Consider the following 18,808-nt stretch of genomic DNA (forward strand, 5'->3'; position numbering starts at 1 on the left):
GCGGAGCAGCTGTATAAAGAGCGGAGTTTACCTGTGAGTGAGCAGAGCAGCTGTATAAAGAACGGGAATATACCTCTGAGGGAGTGGAGCTGCTGTATAAAGAGCGGGAGTTTACCTGTGAGGGAGTGGAGCAGCTGTATAAAGAGTGGGAGTTTACCTGTGAGGGAGTGGAGCGGCTGTCTAAAGAACGGGAGTTTACCTGTGAGGGAGTGGAGTGGCTGAATAAAGAGCGGAGTTTACCTGTGAGGGTGTGGAGCAGCTTTATAATGAGCGGAGTATTCCTGTGAGGGAGTGGAGCAGCTTTATAAAGAGCGGGAATTTACCTGTGAGGAGTGGAGCTGCTGTATAAAGAGTGGAGTTTACCTGTGAGGGTGTGGAGCAGCTTTATAATGAGCGGAGTATTCCTGTGAAGGAGTGGAGCAGCTTTATAAAGAGCGGGAGTTTACCTGTGACGGAGTGTAGCTGCTGTCTAAAGAGTGGAGTTTACCTGTGAGGAGTGGAGCTGCTGTATAAAGAGTGGAGTTTACCTGTGAGGGAGTGGAGCCGCTGTATAAAGAGCAGGGGTTTACCCGTGAGGGAGTGGAGCAGGTGAATAAAGAGCAGAGTTTACCTTTGAAGGAGAAGAGCGGGTGTATAAAGAGTGGAGTTTACCTGTGAGGGTGTGGAGTAGCTTTATAATGAGCGGAGGATTCCCGTGAGGGAGTAGAGCAGCTTTATAAAGAGCGGGAGCTTTCCTGTGAGGGAGTGTAGCTGCTGTATAAAGAGCGGCAGTTTACCTGTGAGGAGTGGAGCTGCTGTATAAAGAGTGGAGTTTACCTGTGAGGGAGTGGAGCTGCAGTATAAAGAGCGGGAGTTTACCTGTGAGGGAGTGGAGTGGCTGTATAAAGAGCGGAGTTTACCTGTGAGTGTGTGGATCAGCTTTATAATGAGCGGAGTATTCCTGTGAGGGAGTGGAGCAGCTTTATAAAGAGCGGGAGTTTACCTGTGAGGGAGTGGAGCTGCTGTATAAATAACGGGAGTTTACCTGTGAGGGAGTGGAGCAGCTGTATAAAGAGTGGGTGTTTACCTGTGAGGGAGTGGAGCGGCCGTCTACAAAGCGGGAGTTTACCTGGTGAGGGAGTAGAGTGGCTGTATAAAGAGCGGAGTTTACCTGTGAGGGTGTGGAGCAGCATTATAATGAGCGGAGTATTCCAGTGAGGGAGTGGAGCAGCTTTATAAAGAGCGGGAGTTTACCTGTGAGGGAGTGGAGCTGCTGTATAAAGAGCGGCAGTTTAACTGTGAGGTAGTGGAGCCGCTGTATAAAGAGCAGGGGTTTACCTGTGAGGGAGTGGAGCAGGTGAATAAAGAGCAGAGTTTACCTGTGAAGGAGAAGAGCTGGTGTATAAAGAGTGGAGTTTACCTGTGAGGGAGTGGAGCTGCTGTATAATGAGCGGGAGTTTACCTGTGAGGGAGTGGAGTGTCTGTATAAAGAGCGGAGTTTACCTGTGAGGGTGTGGAGCAGCTTTATAATGTGCGGAGTATTCCTGTGAGGGAGTGGAGCAGCTTTATAAAGAGCGGGAGTTTACCTGTGAGGGAGTGGAGCTGCCGTATAAGTAGCGGGAGTTTACCTCTGAGGGTGTGGAGTAGCTATATAATGAGCGGAGTATTCCCGTGAGGGAGTGGAGCAGCTTTATAAAGAGCGGGAGTTTTCCTGTGAGGGAGTGTAGCTGCTGTCTAAAGAGCGGGAGTTTACCTGTGAGGAGTGGGGCTGCTGTATAAAGAGTGGAGTTTACCTGTGAGGGAGTGGGGCCGCTGTATAAAGAGCAGGGGTTTACCTGTGAGGGAGTGGAGCAGGTGAATAAAGAGCAGAGTTTACCTGTGAAGGAGAAGAGCGGGTGTATAAAGAGTGGAGTTTACCAGTGTTGGGAGTGGAGCTGCTGTATAAAGAGCGGGAGTTTACCTGTGAGGGAGTGGAGTGGCTGTATAAAGCACGTAGTTTACCTGTGAGGGTGTGGAGCAGCTTTATAATGAGCGGAGTATTCCTGTGAAGAAGTGGAGCAGCTTTATAAAGAGCGGGAGTTTACCTGTGAGGGAGTGGAGCAGCTGTATAAAGAGTGGGTGTTTACCTGTGAGGGAGTGGAGCGGCCGTCTACAAAGCGGGAGTTTTCCCGTGAGGGAGTAGAGTGGCTGTATAAAGAGCGGAGTTTACCTGTGAGGGTGTTGAGCAGCTTTATAATGAACGGAGTATTCCAGTGAGGGAGTGGAGCAGCTTTATAAAGAACGGGAGTTTACCTGTGAGGCAGTGGAGCTGCTGTATAAAGAGCGGAGTTTACCTGTGAGGGTGTTGAGCAGCTTTATAATGAACGGAGTATTCCTGTGCGGGAGTGGAGCTGCTGTATAAAGAGCGGCAGTTTACCTGTGAGGTAGTGGAGCCGCTGTATAAAGAGCAGGGGTTTACCTGTGAGGGAGTGGAGCAGGTGAATAAAGAGCAGAGTTTACCTGTGAAGGAGCAGATCGGGTGTATTAAGAGCTGAGTTTACCTGTGAAGGAGTGGAGTAGCTGCATAAAGAACGGGAGTTTACCTGTGAGTGAGTGGAGCTGCTGTATAAAGAGCGGGAGTTTACCTGTGAGGGGTTGGAGCAGCTGTATAAAGAGCGGGAGTTTACCTGTGAGGGAGTGGAGTGGCTGTATAAAGAGCGGGAGTTTACCTGTGAGGGAGTGGAGTGGCTGTATAAAGAGCAGAGTTTACCTGTGAAGGAGCAGATCGGGTGTATTAAGAGCTGAGTTTACCTGTGAAGGAGTGGAGCAGCTGCATAAAGAACGGGAGTTTACCTGTGAGGGAGTGGAGTTGCTGTATAAAGAGTGGAGTTACCTGTGAGGGAGTGGAGCTGCTGTATAAAGAGCGGGAGTTTACCTGTGAGGGAGTGGAGTGGCTGTATAAAGAGCGGAGTTTACCTGTGAGTGTGTGGAGCAGCTTTATAATGAGCGGAGAATTCATTTGAGGGAGTGGAGCAGCTTTATAAAGAGCGGGAGTTTACCTGTGAGGGAGTGGAGCTGCTGTATAAAGAGTGGAGTTACCTGTGAGGGAGTGGAGCTGCTGTATAAAGAGCGGGAGTTTACCTGTGAGGGAGTGGAGTGGCTGTATAAAGAGCGGAGTTTACCTGTGAGTGTGTGGAGCAGCTTTATAATGAGCGGAGTATTCATTTGTGGGAGTGGAGCAGCTTTATAAAGAGCGGGGGTTTACCTGTGAGGGAGTGGAGCTGCTGTCTAAAGAGCGGGAGTTTACCTGTGAGGAGTGGGGCTGCTGTATAAAGAGTGGAGTTTACCTGTGAGGGAGTGGAGCAGCTTTATAAAGAGTAGAGTTTACCTGTGAGGGAGTGGAGCCACTGTATAAAGAGCAGGGGTTTACCTGTGAGGGAGTGGAGCAGGTGAATAAAGAGCAGAGTTTACCTGTGAAGGAGAAGAGCGGGTGTATAAAGAGTGGAGTTTACCTGTGAGGGAGTGGAGCTGCTGTATAAAGAGCGGGAGTTTACCTGTGAGGGAGTGGAGTGGCTGTATAAAGCGCGTAGTTTACCTGTGAGGGTGTGGAGCAGCTTTATAATGAGCGGAGTATTCCTGTGAAGAAGTGGAGCAGCTTTATAAAGAGCGGGAGTTTACCTGTGAGGGAGTGGAGCAGCTGTATAAAGAGTGGGTGTTTACCTGTGAGGGAGTGGAGCGGCCGTCTAAAAAGCGGGAGTTTTCCCGTGAGGGAGTAGAGTGGCTGTATAAAGAGCGGAGTTTACCTGTGAGGGTGTTGAGCAGCTTTATAATGAACGGAGTATTCCAGTGAGGGAGTGGAGCAGCTGTATAAAGAGTGGGTGTTTACCTGTGAGGGAGTGGAGCGGCCGTCTACAAAGCGGGAGTTTTCCCGTGAGGGAGTAGAGCGGCTGTATAAAGAGCGGAGTTTACCTGTGAGGGTGTGGAGCAGCTTTATATTGAGCGGAGTATTCCTGTGAGGGAGTGGAGCAGCTGTATAAAGAACGGGAGTTTACCAGTGAGGGAGTGGACCTGCTGTATAAAGAGTTGAGTTTACCTGTGAGGGAGTGGAGCAGGTGAATACAGAGCAGAGTTTACCTGTGAAAGAAAGAGAGCGGGTGTATAAACAGGTGAGTTTACCTGTGAAGGAGTGGAGCAGCTGCATAAACAATGGGAGTTTACCTGTGAGGGAGTGGAGCTGCTGTATAAATAGCGGGAGTTTACCTGTGAGGGAGTGGAGCAGCCGTCTACAGAGCGGGAGTTTTCCCGTGAGGGAGTAGAGTGGCTGTATAAAGAGTGGGGTTTACCTATGAAGGAGTGGAGCTGCTGTATAAAGAGTGGGAGTTTACCTGTGAGGGAGTGGAGCAGCTGTATAAAGAGTGGGAGTTTACCTGTGAGGGAGTGGAGTGGCTGTATAAAGAGCGGAGTTTACCTGTGAGGGTGTGGAGCAGCTTTATAATGAGCGGAGTATTCCTGTGAGGGAGTGGAGCAGCTTTATAAAGAATGGGAGTTTACTTGTGAGGGAGTGGAGTGGCTGTATAAAGTGCAGAGTTTACCTGTGAGGGTGTGGAGCAGCTTTATGATGAGCGGAGTATTCCTGTGAGGGAGCAGAGCGGCTGTATAAAGAGCAGGACTTTACCTGTGAGGGAGTGCAGCAGGTGAATACAGAGCAGAGTTTACCTGTGAAAGAGCAGAGCGGGTGTATAAAGAGATGAGTTTACCTGTGAAGGAGTGGAGCAGCTGCATAAAGAATGGGAGTTTACCTGTGAGGGAGTGGAGCTGCTGTATAAAGAGTGGAGTTTACCTGTGAGGGAGTGGAGCTGCTGTATAAAGAGCGGGTGTTTACCTCTGAGGGAGTGGAGCCGCTGTATAAAGAGCAGGAGTTTACCTGTGGGTGAGGAGAGCAGGTGTATAAAGACTGGAGTTTACCTGTGATGAAGCGGAGCAGCTGTATAAATAGCGGAGTTTACCTGTGAGTGAGCTGAGCAGCTGTATAAAGAACGGGAATATACCTCTGAGGGAGTGTAGCCGCTGTATAAAGAGTGGGAGTTTACCTGTGAGGGAGTGGAGCAGCTGTATAAAGAGTGGGAGTTTACCTGTGAGGGAGTGGAGCGGCTGTCTAAAGAGCGGGAGTTTACCTGTGAGGGAGTGGAGTGGCTGTATAAAGAGCGGAGTTTACCTGTGAAGGTGTGGAGCAGCTTTATAATGAGCGGAGTATTCCTGTGAGGGAGTGGAGCAGCTTTGTAAAGAGCTGGAGTTTAGCTGTGAGGGAGTGGAGTGGTCATATAAAGAGTGGGAGTTTACCTGAGAAGGAGCAGAGCAGGTGTATAAAGAGCTGAGTTTACCTGTGAAGGAGTGGAGCAGCTGCATAAAGAACGGGAGTTTACCTGTGAGGGAGTGGAGCTGCTGTATAAACAGTGGAGTTTACCTGTGAGGGAGTTGAGCTGCTGTATAAAGAGTGGAGTTTACCTGTGAGGGCTTGGAGCTGCTGTATAAACAGTGGAGTTTACCTGTGAGGGAGTTGAGCTGCTGTATAAAGAGTGGAGTTTACCTGTGAGGGTGTGGAGTAGCTTTATAATGAGCGGAGTATTCCTGTGAGGGAGTGGAGCAGCTTTATAAAGAGCGGGAGTTTACCTGTGAGGAGTGGAGCTGCTGTATAAAGAGTGGAGTTTACCTGTGAGGGAGTGGAGCCGCTGTATAAAGAGCAGGGGTTTACCTGTGAGGGAGTGGAGCAGGTGAATAAAGAGCAGAGTTTACATTTGAAGGAGAAGAGCGGGTGTATAAAGAGTGGAGTTTACCTGTGAGGGTGTGGAGTAGCTTTATAATGAGCGGAGTATTCCCGTGAGGGAGTGGAGCAGCTTTATAAAGAGCGGGAGCTTTCCTGTGAGGGAGTGTAGCTGCTGTCTAAAGAGCGGCAGTTTACCTGTGAGGAGTGGAGCTGCTGTATAAAGAGTGGAGTTTACCTGTGAGGAAGTGGAGCCGCTGTATAAAGAGCAGGGGTTTACCTGTGAGGGAGTGGAGCAGGTGAATAAAGAGCAGAGTTTACCTGTGAATGAGAAGAGCGGGTGTATAAAGAGTGGAGTTTACCTGTGAGGGAATGGAGTGGCTGTATAAAGAGCGGAGTTTACCTGTGAGTGTGTGGATCAGCTTTATAATGAGCGGAGTATTCCTGTGAGGGAGCGGAGCAGCTTTATAAAGAGCGGGAGTTTACCTGTGAGGGAGTGGAGCTGCTGTATAAATAACGGGAGTTTACCTGTGAGGGAGTGGAGCAGCTGTATAAAGAGTGGGTGGTTACCTGTGAGGGAGTGGAGCGGCCGTCTACAAAGCGGGAGTTTACCTGTGAGGGAGTAGAGTGGCTGTATAAAGAGCGGAGTTTACCTGTGAGGGTGTGGAGCAGCTTTATAATGAGCGGAGTATTCCAGTGAGGGAGTGGAGCAGCTTTATTAAGAGCGGGAGTTTACCTGTGAGGGAGTGGATCTGCTGTATAAAGAGCGGGAGGTTACCTGTGAGGTAGTGGAGCTGCTGTATAAAGAGTGGAGTTTACCTGTGTGGGAGTGGAGCCGCTGTATAAAGAGCAGGAGTTTAGTTGTGAGGGAGTGGAGCTGCTGTATAAAGAGTGGAGTTTACCTGTGAGGTAGTGGAGCCGCTGTATAAAGAGCAGGACTTTACCTGTGAGGGAGTGGAGCAGGTGAATACAGAGCAGAGTTTACCTGTGAAAGAGCAGAGCGGGTGTATAAAGAGCTGATTTTAGCTGTGAAGGAGTGGAGCAGCTGCATAAAGAATGGGAGTTTACCTGTGAGGGAGCGGAGCTGCTGTATAAAGAGTGGAGTTTACCTGTGAGGGAGTGGAGCTGCTGTATAAAGAGCGGGAGTTTACCTCTGAGGGAGTGGAGCCGCTGTATAAATAGCAGGAGTTTACTTGTGAGTGAGGAGAGTGGGTGTATAAAGACTGGAGTTTACCTGTGATGAAGCGGAGCAGCTGTATAAAGAGCGGAGTTTACCTGTGAGTGAGCAGAGCAGCTGTATAAAGAACGGGAATATACCTCTGAGGGAGTGGAGCCGCTGTATAAAGAGTGGAGTTTATCTGTGAGGGAGTGGAGCTGCTGTACAAAGAGCAGGGGTTTAACTGTGAGGGAGTGGAGCAGGTGAATAAAGAGCAGAGTTTACCTGTGAAGGAGAAGAGCGGGTCTATAAAGAGTGGAGTTTACCTGTGAGCGAGTGGAGCTGCTGTATAAAGAGTGGGAGTTTACCTGTGAGGGAGTGGAGCAGCTGTTTAAAGAGTGGGAGTTTACCTGTGAGGGAGTGGAGCGGCTACCTAAAGAGCGGGAGTTTACCTGTGAGGGAGTGGAGTGGCTGAATAAAGAGCGGAGTTTACCTGTGAGGGTGTGGAGCAGCTTTATAATGAGCGGAGTATTCCTGTGAGGGAGTGGATCTGCTGTATAAAGAGCGGGAGGTTACCTGTGAGGTAGTGGAGCTGCTGTATAAAGAGTGGAGTTTACCTGTGTGGGAGTGGAGCCGCTGTATAAAGAGCAGGAGTTTAGTTGTGAGGGAGTGGAGCTGCTGTATAAAGAGCAGGACTTTACCTGTGAGGGAGTGGAGCAGGTGAATACAGAGCAGAGTTTACCTGTGAAAGAGCAGAGCGGGTGTATAAAGAGCTGAGTTTAGCTGTGAAGGAGTGGAGCAGCTGCATAAAGAATGGGAGTTTACCTGTGAGGGAGCGGAGCTGCTGTATAAAGAGTGGAGTTTACCTGTGAGGGAGTGGAGCTGCTGTATAAAGAGCGGGAGTTTACCTCTGAGGGAGTGGAGCCGCTGTATAAATAGCAGGAGTTTACTTGTGAGTGAGGAGAGTGGGTGTATAAAGACTGGAGTTTACCTGTGATGAAGCGGAGCAGCTGTATAAAGAGCGGAGTTTACCTGTGAGTGAGCAGAGCAGCTGTATAAAGAACGGGAATATACCTCTGAGGGAGTGGAGCCGCTGTATAAAGAGCGGGAGTTTACCTGTGAGGGAGTGGAGCGGCTGTCTAAAGAGCGGGAGTTTACCTGTGAGGGAGTGGAGCGGCTACCTAAAGAGCGGGAGTTTACCTGTGAGGGAGTGGAGTGGCTGAATAAAGAGCGGAGTTTACCTGTGAGGGTGTGGAGCAGCTTTATAATGAGCGGAGTATTCCTGTGAGGGAGTGGAGCAGCTTTATAAAGAGCGGGAATTTACCTGTGAGGAGTGGAGCTGCTGTATAAAGAGTGGAGTTTACCTGTGAGGGTGTGGAGTAGCTTTATAATGAGCGGAGTATTCCTGTGAGGGAGTGGAGCAGCTTTATAAAGAGCGGGGGTTTACCTGTGACGGAGTGTAGCTGCTGTATAAAGAGTGGAGTTTACCTGTGAGGGAGTGGAGCCGCTGTATAAAGAGCAGGGGTTTACCTGTGAGGGAGTGGAGCAGGTGAATAAAGAGCAGAGTTTACATTTGAAGGAGAAGAGCGGGTGTATAAAGAGTGGAGTTTACCTGTGAGGGTGTGGAGTAGCTTTATAATGAGCGGAGTATTCCCGTGAGGGAGTGGAGCAGCTTTATAAAGAGCGGGAGCTTTCCTGTGAGGGAGTGTAGCTGCTGTCTAAAGAGCGGCAGTTTACCTGTGAGGAGTGGAGCTGCTGTATAAAGAGTGGAGTTTACCTGTGAGGAAGTGGAGCCGCTGTATAAAGAGCAGGGGTTTACCTGTGAGGGAGTGGAGCAGGTGAATAAAGAGCAGAGTTTACCTGTGAATGAGAAGAGCGGGTGTATAAAGTGTGGAGTTTACCTGTTAGGGAATGGAGTGGCTGTATAAAGAGCGGAGTTTACCTGTGAGTGTGTGGATCAGCTTTATAATGAGCGGAGTATTCCTGTGAGGGAGCGGAGCAGCTTTATAAAGAGCGGGAGTTTACCTGTGAGGGAGTGGAGCTGCTGTATAAATAACGGGAGTTTACCTGTGAGGGAGTGGAGCAGCTGTATAAAGAGTGGGTGTTTACCTGTGAGGGAGTGGAGCGGCCGTCTACAAAGCGGGAGTTTACCTGTGAGGGAGTAGAGTGGCTGTATAAAGAGCGGAGTTTACCTGTGAGGGTGTGGAGCAGCTTTATAATGAGCGGAGTATTCCAGTGAGGGAGTGGAGCAGCTTTATTAAGAGCGGGAGTTTACCTGTGAGGGAGTGGATCTGCTGTATAAAGAGCGGGAGGTTACCTGTGAGGTAGTGGAGCTGCTGTATAAAGAGTGGAGTTTACCTGTGTGGGAGTGGAGCCGCTGTATAAAGAGCAGGAGTTTAGTTGTGAGGGAGTGGAGCTGCTGTATAAAGAGTGGAGTTTACCTGTGAGGGAGTGGAGCCGCTGTATAAAGAGCAGGACTTTACCTGTGAGGGAGTGGAGCAGGTGAATACAGAGCAGAGTTTACCTGTGAAAGAGCAGAGCGGGTGTATAAAGAGCTGAGTTTAGCTGTGAAGGAGTGGAGCAGCTGCATAAAGAATGGGAGTTTACCTGTGAGGGAGCGGAGCTGCTGTATAAAGAGTGGAGTTTACCTGTGAGGGAGTGGAGCCGCTGTATAAATAGCAGGAGTTTACTTGTGAGTGAGGAGAGTGGGTGTATAAAGACTGGAGTTTACCTGTGATGAAGCGGAGCAGCTGTATAAAGAGCGGAGTTTACCTGTGAGTGAGCAGAGCAGCTGTATAAAGAACGGGAATATACCTCTGAGGGAGTGGAGCCGCTGTATAAAGAGCGGGAGTTTACCTGTGAGGGAGTGGAGCGGCTGTCTAAAGAGCGGGAGTTTACCTGTGAGGGAGTGGAGTGGCTGAATAAAGAGCGGAGTTTACCTGTGAGGGTGTGGAGCAGCTTTATAATGAGCGGAGTATTCCTGTGAGGGAGTGGAGCAGCTTTATAAAGAGCGGGAATTTACCTGTGAGGAGTGGAGCAGCTGTATAAAGAGTGGAGTTTACCTGTGAGGGTTTGGAGTAGCTTTATAATGAGCGGAGTATTCCTGTGAGGGAGTGGAGCAGCTTTATAAAGAGCGGGAATTTACCTGTGAGGGAGTGTAGCTGCTGTCTAAAGCGTGGAGTTTACCTGTGAGGAGTGGAGCTGCTGTATAAAGAGTGGAGTTTACCTGTGAGGGAGTGGAGCCGCTGTATAAAGAGCAGGGGTTTACCTGTGAGGGAGTGCTGCAGGTGAATAAAGAGCAGAGTTTACCTTTGAAGGAGAAGAGCGGGTGTATAAAGAGTGGAGTTTACCTGTGAGGGTGTGGAGTAGCTTTATAATGAGCGGAGTATTCCCGTGAGGGAGTGGAGCAGCTTTATAAAGAGCGGGAGCTTTCCTGTGAGGGAGTGTAGCTGCTGTCTAAAGAGCGGCAGTTTACCTGTGAGGAGTGGAGCTGCTGTATAAAGAGTGGAGTTTACCTGTGAGGAAGTGGAGCCGCTGTATAAAGAGCAGGGGTTTACCTGTGAGGGAGTGGAGCAGGTGAATAAAGAGCAGAGTTTACCTGTGAATGAGAAGAGCGGGTGTATAAAGAGTGGAGTTTACCTGTGAGGGAGTGGAGCTGCTGTATAAAGAGCGGGAGTTTACCTGTGAGGGAGTGGAGTGGCTGTATAAAGAGCGGAGTTTACCTGTGAGTGTGTGGATCAGCTTTATAATGAGCGGAGTATTCCTGTGAGGGAGTGGAGCAGCTTTATAAAGAGCGGGAGTTTACCTGTGAGGGAGTGGAGCTGCTGTATAAATAACGGGAGTTTACCTGTGAGGGAGTGGAGCAGCTGTATAAAGAGTGGGTGTTTACCTGTGAGGGAGTGGAGCGGCCGTCTACAAAGCGGGAGTTTACCTGTGAGGGAGTGGAGTGGCTGTATAAAGAGCGGAGTTTACCTGTGAGGGTGTGGAGCAGCTTTATAATGAGCGGAGTATTCCAGTGAGGGAGTGGAGCAGCTTTATAAAGAGCGGGAGTTTACCTGTGAGGGAGTGGAGCTGCTGTATAAAGAGCGGCAGTTTACCTGTGAGGTAGTGGAGCCGCTGTATAAAGAGCAGGGGTTTACCTGTGAGGGAGTGGAGCAGGTGAATAAAGAGCAGAGTTTACCTGTGAAGGAGCAGAGCGGGTGTATTAAGAGCTGAGTTTACCTGTGAAGGAGTGGAGCAGCTGCATAAAGAACGGGAGTTTACCTGTGAGGGAGTGGAGTTGCTGTATAAAGAGTGGAGTTTACCTGTGAGGGAGTGGAGTTGCTGTATAAAGAGCGGGAGTTTACCTGTGAGGGAGTGGAGCAGCTTTATAATGAGCGGAGTATTCCTGTGAGGGAGTGGAGCAGCTTTGTAAAGAGCGGGAGTTTAGCTGTGAGGGAGTGGAGTGGTCATATAAAGAGTGGGAGTTTACCTGTGAGGGAGCAGAGTTGCTGTATAAAGGCTGGGAGTTTCTTGTGAGGGAGTGGAGCAGCTGTTTACCTGTGAGGGAGCAGAGCGGCAGTGTAAAGAGCCTGAGTTAACCTGTGAGGGAGCAGAGCGGCTGTCTAAAGAGCGGGAGTTTACCTGTGAGGGAGCATTGCGGCATAATAAAGAGCCTGAGTTAACCTGTGAGGGAGCAGAGCGGCTGTCTAAAGAGCGGGAATTTACCTGTGAGGGAGCATTGCGGCAGTTTAAAGAGCCTGAGTTAACCTGTGAGGGAGTGGAGCGGCTGTCTAAAGAGCCGGAGATTACCTGTGAGGGAGTGGAGTGGCTGTATAAAGAGCGGAGTTTACCTGTGAGGGTGTGGAGCAGCTTTATAATGAGCGGAGTATTCCTGTGAGGGAGTGGAGCAGCTTTATAAAGAGCGGGAGTTTACCTGTGAGGGAGCAGAGGGGCTGTATAAAGAGCGGGAGTTTACCTGTGAGGGAGTGGAGTGGCTGTATAAAGAGCGGAGTTTACCTGTGAGTGTGTGGAGCCGCTTTATAATGAGCAGAGTATTCCTGTGAGGGAGTGGAGCAGCTTTATAAAGAGCGGGAGTTTTCCTGTGAGGGAGTGGAGCTGCTGTAAAAGAGCAGGAGTTGACTTGTGAGGGGGTGGAGCTGCTGTATAAAGAGTGGAGTTTACCTGTGTGGGAGTGGAGCCGCTGTATAAAGAGCAGGAGTTTACCTGTGAGGGAGTGGAGCTGCTGTATAAAGAGCAGGACTTTACCTGTGAGGGAGTGCAGCAGGTGAATACAGAGCAGAGTTTACATGTGAAAGAGCAGAGCGGGTGTATAAAGAGCTGAGTTTACCTGTGAAGGAGTGGAGCAGCTGCATAAAGAATGGGAGTTTACCTGTGAGGGAGTGGAGCTGCTGCATAAAGAGTGGAGTTTACCTGTGAGGGAGTGGAGCTGCTGTATAAAGAGCGGGAGTTTACCTTTGAGGGAGTGGAGCCGCTGTATAAAGAGCAGGAGTTTACTTGTGAGTGAGGAGAGCGGGTGTATAAAGACTGGAGTTTACCTGTGATGAAGCGGAGCAGCTGTATAAAGAGCGGAGTTTACCTGTGAGTGAGCAGAGCAGCTGCAAAAAGAACGGGAATATACCTCTGAGGGAGTGGAGCCGCTGTATAAAGAGCGGGAGTTTACCTGTGAGGGAGTGGAGCAGCTGTATAAAGAGTGGGAGTTTACCTGTGAGGGAGTGGAGCGGCTGTCTAAAGAGCGGGAGTTTACCTGTGAGGGAGTGGAGTGGCTGAATAAAGAGCGGAGTTTACCTGTGAGAGTGTGGAGCAGCTTTATAATGAGCGGAGTATTCCTGTGAGGGAGTGGAGCAGCTTTATAAAGAGCGGGAATTTATCTGTGAGGAGTGGAGCTGCTGTATAAAGAGTGGAGTTTACCTGTGAGGGTGTGGAGTAGCTTTATAATGAGCGGAGTATTCCTGTGAGGGAGTGGAGCAGCTTTATAAAGAGCGGGAGTTTACCTGTGACGGAGTGTAGCTGCTGTCTAAAGAGTGGAGTTTACCTGTGAGGAGTGGAGCTGCTGTTTAAAGAGTGGAGTTTACCTGTGAGGGAGTGGAGCCGCTGTATAAAGAGCAGGGGTTTACCTGTGAGGGAGTGGAGCAGGTGAATAAAGAGCAGAGTTTACCTTTGAAGGAGAAGAGCGGGTGTATAAAGAGTGGAATTTACCTGTGAGGGAGTGGAGCTGCTGTATAAAGAGCGGGAGTTTAACTGTGAGGGAGTGGAGTGTCTGTATAAAGAGCGGAGTTTACCTGTGAGGGTGTGGAGCAGCTTTATAATGAGCGGAGTATTCCTGTGAGGGAGTGGAGCAGCTTTATAAAGAGCGGGAGTTTACCTGTGAGGGAGTGGAGCTGCTGTATAAATAGCGGGAGTTTACCTGTGAGGGTGTGGAATAGCTTTATAATGAGCGGAGTATTCCCGTGAGGGAGTGGAGCAGCTTTATAAAGAGCGGGAGCTTTCCTGTGAGGGAGTGTAGCTGCTGTCTAAAGAGCGGCAGTTTACCTGTGAGGAGTGGAGCTGCTGTATAAAGAGTGGAGTTTACCTGTGAGGAAGTGGAGCCGCTGTATAAAGAGCAGGGGTTTACCTGTGAGGGAGTGGAGCAGGTGAATAAAGAGCAGAGTTTACCTGTGAATGAGAAGAGCGGGTGTATAAAGAGTGGAGTTTACCTGTGAGGGAGTGGAGCTGCAGTATAAAGAGCGGGAGTTTACCTGTGAGGGAGTGGAGTGGCTGTATAAAGAGCGGAGTTTACCTGTGAGTGTGTGGATCAGCTTTATAATGAGCGGAGTATTCCTGTGAGGGAGTGGAGCAGCTTTATAAAGAGCGGGAGTTTACCTGTGGGGGAGTGGAGCTGCTGTATAAATAACGGGAGTTTACCTGTGAGGGAGTGGAGCAGCTGTATAAAGAGTGGGTGTTTACCTGTGAGGGAGTGGAGCGGCCGTCTACAAAGCGGGAGTTTACCTGTGAGGGAGTAGAGTGGCTGTATAAAGAGCGGAGTTTGCCTGTGAGGGTGTGGAGCAGCTTTATAATGAGCGGAGTATTCCAGTGAGGGAGTGGAGCAGCTTTATAAAGAGCGGGAGTTTACCTGTGAGGGAGTGGAGCTGCTGTATAAAGAGCGGCAGTTTACCTGTGAGGTATTGGAGCCGCTATATAAAGAGCAGGGGTTTACCTGTGAGGGAGTGGAGCAGGTGAATAAAGAGCAGAGTTTACCTGTGAATGAGAAGAGCGGGTGTATAAAGAGTGGAGTTTACCTGTGAGGGAGTGGAGCTGCAGTATAAAGAGCGGGAGTTTACCTGTGAGGGAGTGGAGTGGCTGTATAAAGAGCGGAGTTTACCTGTGAGTGTGTGGATCAGCTTTATAATGAGCGGAGTATTCCTGTGAGGGAGTGGAGCAGCTTTATAAAGAGCGGGAGTTTACCTGTGAGGGAGTGGAGCTGCTGTATAAATAATGGGAGTTTACCTGTGAGGGAGTGGAGCAGCTGTATAAAGAGTGGGTGTTTACCTGTGAGGGAGTGGAGCGGCCGTCTACAAAGCGGGCGTTTACCTGTGAGGGAGTAGAGTGGCTGTATAAAGAGCGGAGTTTGCCTGTGAGGGTGTGGAGCAGCTTTATAATGAGCGGAGTATTCCAGTGAGGGAGTGGAGCAGCTTTATAAAGAGCGGGAGTTTACATGTGAGGGAGTGGAGCTGCTGTATAAAGAGCAGGGGTTTACCTGTGGGGGAGTGGAGCAGGTGAATAAAGAGCAGAGTTTACCTGTGAAGGAGCAGAGAAGGTGTATTAAGAGCTGAGTTTACCTGTGAAGGAGTGGAGCAGCTGCATAAAGAACGGGAGTTTACCTGTGAGGGAGTGGAGTTGCTGTATAAAGAGTGGAGTTTACCTGTGAGGGAGTGGAGTTGCTGTATAAAGAGCGGGAGTTTACCTGTGAGGGAGTGGAGCAGCTGTATAAAGAGTGGGAGTTTACCTGTGAGGGAGTGGAGCGGCTGTCTTAAGAGTGGGAGTTTACCTGTGAGGGAGTGGAGTGGCTGTATAAAGAGCGGAGTTTACCTGTGAGTGTGTGGAGCAGCTATATAATGAGCGGAGTATTCCTGTGAGGGAGTGGAGCAGCTTTATAAAGAGCGGGAGTTTTCCTGTGAGGGAGTGGAGCTGCTGTAAAAGAGCTGGAGTTGACTAGTGAGGGGGTGGAGCTGCTGTATAAAGATTGGAGTTTACCTGTGAGGGAGTGGAGCCGCTGTATAAAGAGCAAGAGTTTACCTGTGAGGGAGTGGAGCTGCTGTATAAAGAGTGGAGTTTACCTGTGAGGGAGTGGAGCCGCTGTATAAAGAGCAGGACTTTACCTGTGAGGGAGTGCAGCAGGTGAATACAGAGCAGAGTTTACATGTGAAAGAGCAGAGCGGGTGTATAAAGAGCTGAGTTTACCTGTGAAGGAGTGGAGCAGCTGCATAAAGAATGGGAGTTTACCTGTGAGGGAGTGGAGCTGCTGTATAAAGAGTGGAGTTTACCTGTGAGGGAGTGGTGCTGCTGTATAAAGAGCGGGAGTTTACCTCTGAGGGAGTGGAGCCGCTGTATCAAGAGCAGGAGTTTACCTGTGGGTGAGGAGAGCGGGTGTATAAAGACTGGAGTTTACCTGTGATGAAGCGGAGCAGCTGTGTAAAGAGCGGAGTTTACCTGTGAGTGAGCAGAGCAACTATATAAAGAACGGGAATATACCTCTGAGGGAGTGGAGCCGCTGTATAAAGAGCGGGAGTTTTCCTGTGAGGGAGTGGAGCAGTTGTATAAAGAGTGGGAGTTTACCTGTGAGGGAGTGGAGCGGCTGTCTAAAGAGCGGGAGTTTACCCGTGAAGGTGTGGAGCAGCTTTATAGTGAGCGGAGTATTCCTGTGAGGGAGTGGAGCAGCTTTGTAAAGAGCGGGAGTTTAGCTGTGAGGGAGTGGAGTGGTCATATAAAGAGTGGGAGTTTACCTGTGAGGGAGCAGAGTTGCTGTATAAAGGCTGGGAGTTTCTTGTGAGGGAGTGGAGCAGCTGTATAAAGAGCGGGAGTTTACCTCTGAGGGAGTGGAGCCGCTGGATAAAGAGCAGGATTTTACCTGTGGGTGAGGAGACCGGGTGTATAAAGAACGGGAATATACCTGTGAGGGAGTGGAGCCGCTGTATAAAGAGCGGGAGTTTACCTGTGAGGGAGTGGAGCAGTTGTATAAAGAGCTGGAGTTTACCTGTAAGAGAGTGGAGCAAGTGTATAAAGAGCGGGAGTTTACCTGTGAGGGAGCGTAGCAGCTGTATAAAGAGCAGGAGTTTATCTGTGAGGGAGTGGATTGGTCATATAAAGAGTGGGAGTTTACCTGTGATGGAGCAGAACGGCTGTATAGAGAGTGGAGTTTACATTTGAGGGAGTGGAGCAGCTGTATAAAGAGCGGGAATTTACATGTGAGGGAGCAGAGTGGCTGTATAAAGGGTGGGAGTTTCTTTTGAGGGAGTGGAGCAGCTTTATAAAGAGCAGGGGTTTACCTGTGAGGGAGTGGAGCAGAGCGGCTGTATAAATAGTGGAGTTTACCTGTGTGGGAGCAGAGCGGCAGTATAAAGCGCCTGAGTTTAGCTGTGAGGGAGCAGAGCGGGTGTATAAAGAGCTGAGTATTCCTGTGAGGGAGTGGAGCAGCTTTATAAAGAGCTGGAGCTTACCTGTGAGGGAGTGGAGTGGCTGTATAAAGAGCGGAGTTTACCTGTGAGGGTGTGGAGCAGCTTTATAATGAGCGGAGTATTCCTGTGAGGGAGCAGAGCGGCTGTATAAAGAGCTGAGTTTACCTTTGAGGGAGTGGAAAGCTGTACATAGTGTGGGAGTTTACCTGTGAGGGAGTGGAGCGGCTACCTAAAGAGCGGGAGTTTACCTGTGAGGGAGTGGAGTGGCTGTATAAAGAGCAGGAGTTTACCTGTGAGGGAGTGGAGCAGCTGCATAAAGAGCAGAGTTCACCTGTGAGGGAGTGGAGCCGCAGTATAAAGAGCGGAGTTTACCTGTGAGGGTGTGGAGCAGCTTTATAATGAGCGGAGTATTCCAGTGAGGGAGTGGAGCAGCTTTATAAAGAGCAGGAGTTTACCTGTGAGGGAGTGGAGCTGCTGTATAAAGAATGGAGTTTACCTGTGATGGAGTGGAGCCGCTGTATAAAGAGCAGGGGTTTACCTGTGAGGGAGTGGAGCAGGTGAATTAAGAGCAGAGTTTACCTGTGAAAGAGCAGAGCGGGTGTATAACGAGCTGAGTTTACCTGTGAAGGAGTGGAGCAGCTGCATAAAGAACGGGAGTTTACCTGTGAGGGAGTGGAGCTGCTGTATAAAGAGTGGAGTTTACCTGTGAGGGAGTGGAGTGGCTGTATAAGGAGCGGAGATTACCTGTGAGGGTGTGGAGCAGCTTTTTAAAGAGCGGAGTATTCCTGTGAGGGTGTGGAGCAGCTTTATAAAGAGCGGGAGTTTACCTGTGAGGGAGTGGAGTGGCTGCATAAAGAGCGGAGTTTACCTGTGAGGGTGTGGAGCAGCTTTATAATGAGCGGAGTATTCCTGTGAGGGAGCAGAGCGGCTGTATAAAGAGCTGAGTTTACCTGTGAGGGAGTGGAGCTGCTGTATAAAGAGCGGAGTTTACCTGTGAGGGTGTGGAGCAGCTTTATAATGAGCGGAGGATTCCTGTGAGGGAGTGGAGCAGCTTTATAAAGAGCGGGAGTTTACCTGTGAGGGAGTGGAGCTGCTGTATAATGAGCGGGAGTTTACCTGTGAGGGTGTGGAGCAGCTTTATAAAGAGCGGGAGTTTACCTGTGAGGGAGTGGAGCAGCTGTATAAAAAGCGGAGTTTACCTGTGAGGGTGTGGAGCAGCTTTATAATGAGCGGAGTATTCCTGTGAGGGAGTGGAGCAGCATTGTAAAGAGCGGGAGTTTACCTGTGAGGGAGTGGAGCTGCTGTATAAAGAGCGGGAGTTTACCTGTGAGGGAGTGGAGCTGCTGTATAAAGAGTGTAGTTTCCCTGTGATGGAGTGGAGCCGCTGTATAAAGAGCAGGGGTTTACCTGTGAGGGAGTGGAGCAGGTGAATAAAGAGCAGAGTTTACCTGTGAAAGAGCAGAGCAGGTGTATAAAGAGCTGAGTTTAGCTGTGAAGGAGTGGAGCAGCTGCATAAACAACGGGAGTTTACCTGTGAGGGAGTGTAGCTGCTGTATAAAGAGTGGAGTTTACCTGTGAGGGCGTGGAGCCGCTGTATAAAGAGCAGGGGTTTACCTGTGAGGGAGTGGAGCAGGTGAATAAAGAGCAGAGTTTACCTATGAAAGAGCAGAGCGGGTGTATAAAGAGCTGAGTTTACCTGTGAGGGAGTGGAGCAGCTGCATAAAGAACGGGAGTTTACGTGTGAGGGAGTCGAGCTGCTGTATAAAGAGCGGGAGTTTACCTGTGAGGGAGGAGAGCGGGTGTATAAAGAGTGGAGTTTACCTGTGATGAAGCGGAGCAGCTGTATAAAGAGTGGGAGTTTACCTGTGAGGGAGTGGATTGGCTGTCTAAAGAGCGGGAGTTTACCTGTGAGGGAGTGGAGTGGCTGTATAAAGAGCGGAGTTTACCTGTGAGGGTGTTGAGCATCTTTATAATGAGCAGAATATTCCTGTGAGGGAGTGGAGCAGCTTTATAAAGAGCGGGAGTTTACCTGTGAGGGAGTGGAGCTGCTGTATAAAGAGTGGGAGTTTACCTGTGAGTGAGTGGAGCTGCTGTATATAGAGTGGAGTTTACCTGTGAGGGAGTGGAGCAGCTGTATAAAGAGCGGGAGTTTACCTGTGAGGGAGTGGAGCTGCTGTATAACGAGTGGAGTTTGCCTGTGATGAAGCAGAGCAGCTGTATAAAGACCGGGGGTTTACCTGTGAGTGAGCAGAGCAGCTGTATAAAGAACGGGAATCTACC

This window comes from Carcharodon carcharias, chromosome 4 (genome assembly GCF_017639515.1).
Source record: "Carcharodon carcharias isolate sCarCar2 chromosome 4, sCarCar2.pri, whole genome shotgun sequence".
NCBI classification, from domain to species: Eukaryota; Metazoa; Chordata; class Chondrichthyes; order Lamniformes; family Lamnidae; genus Carcharodon; species Carcharodon carcharias.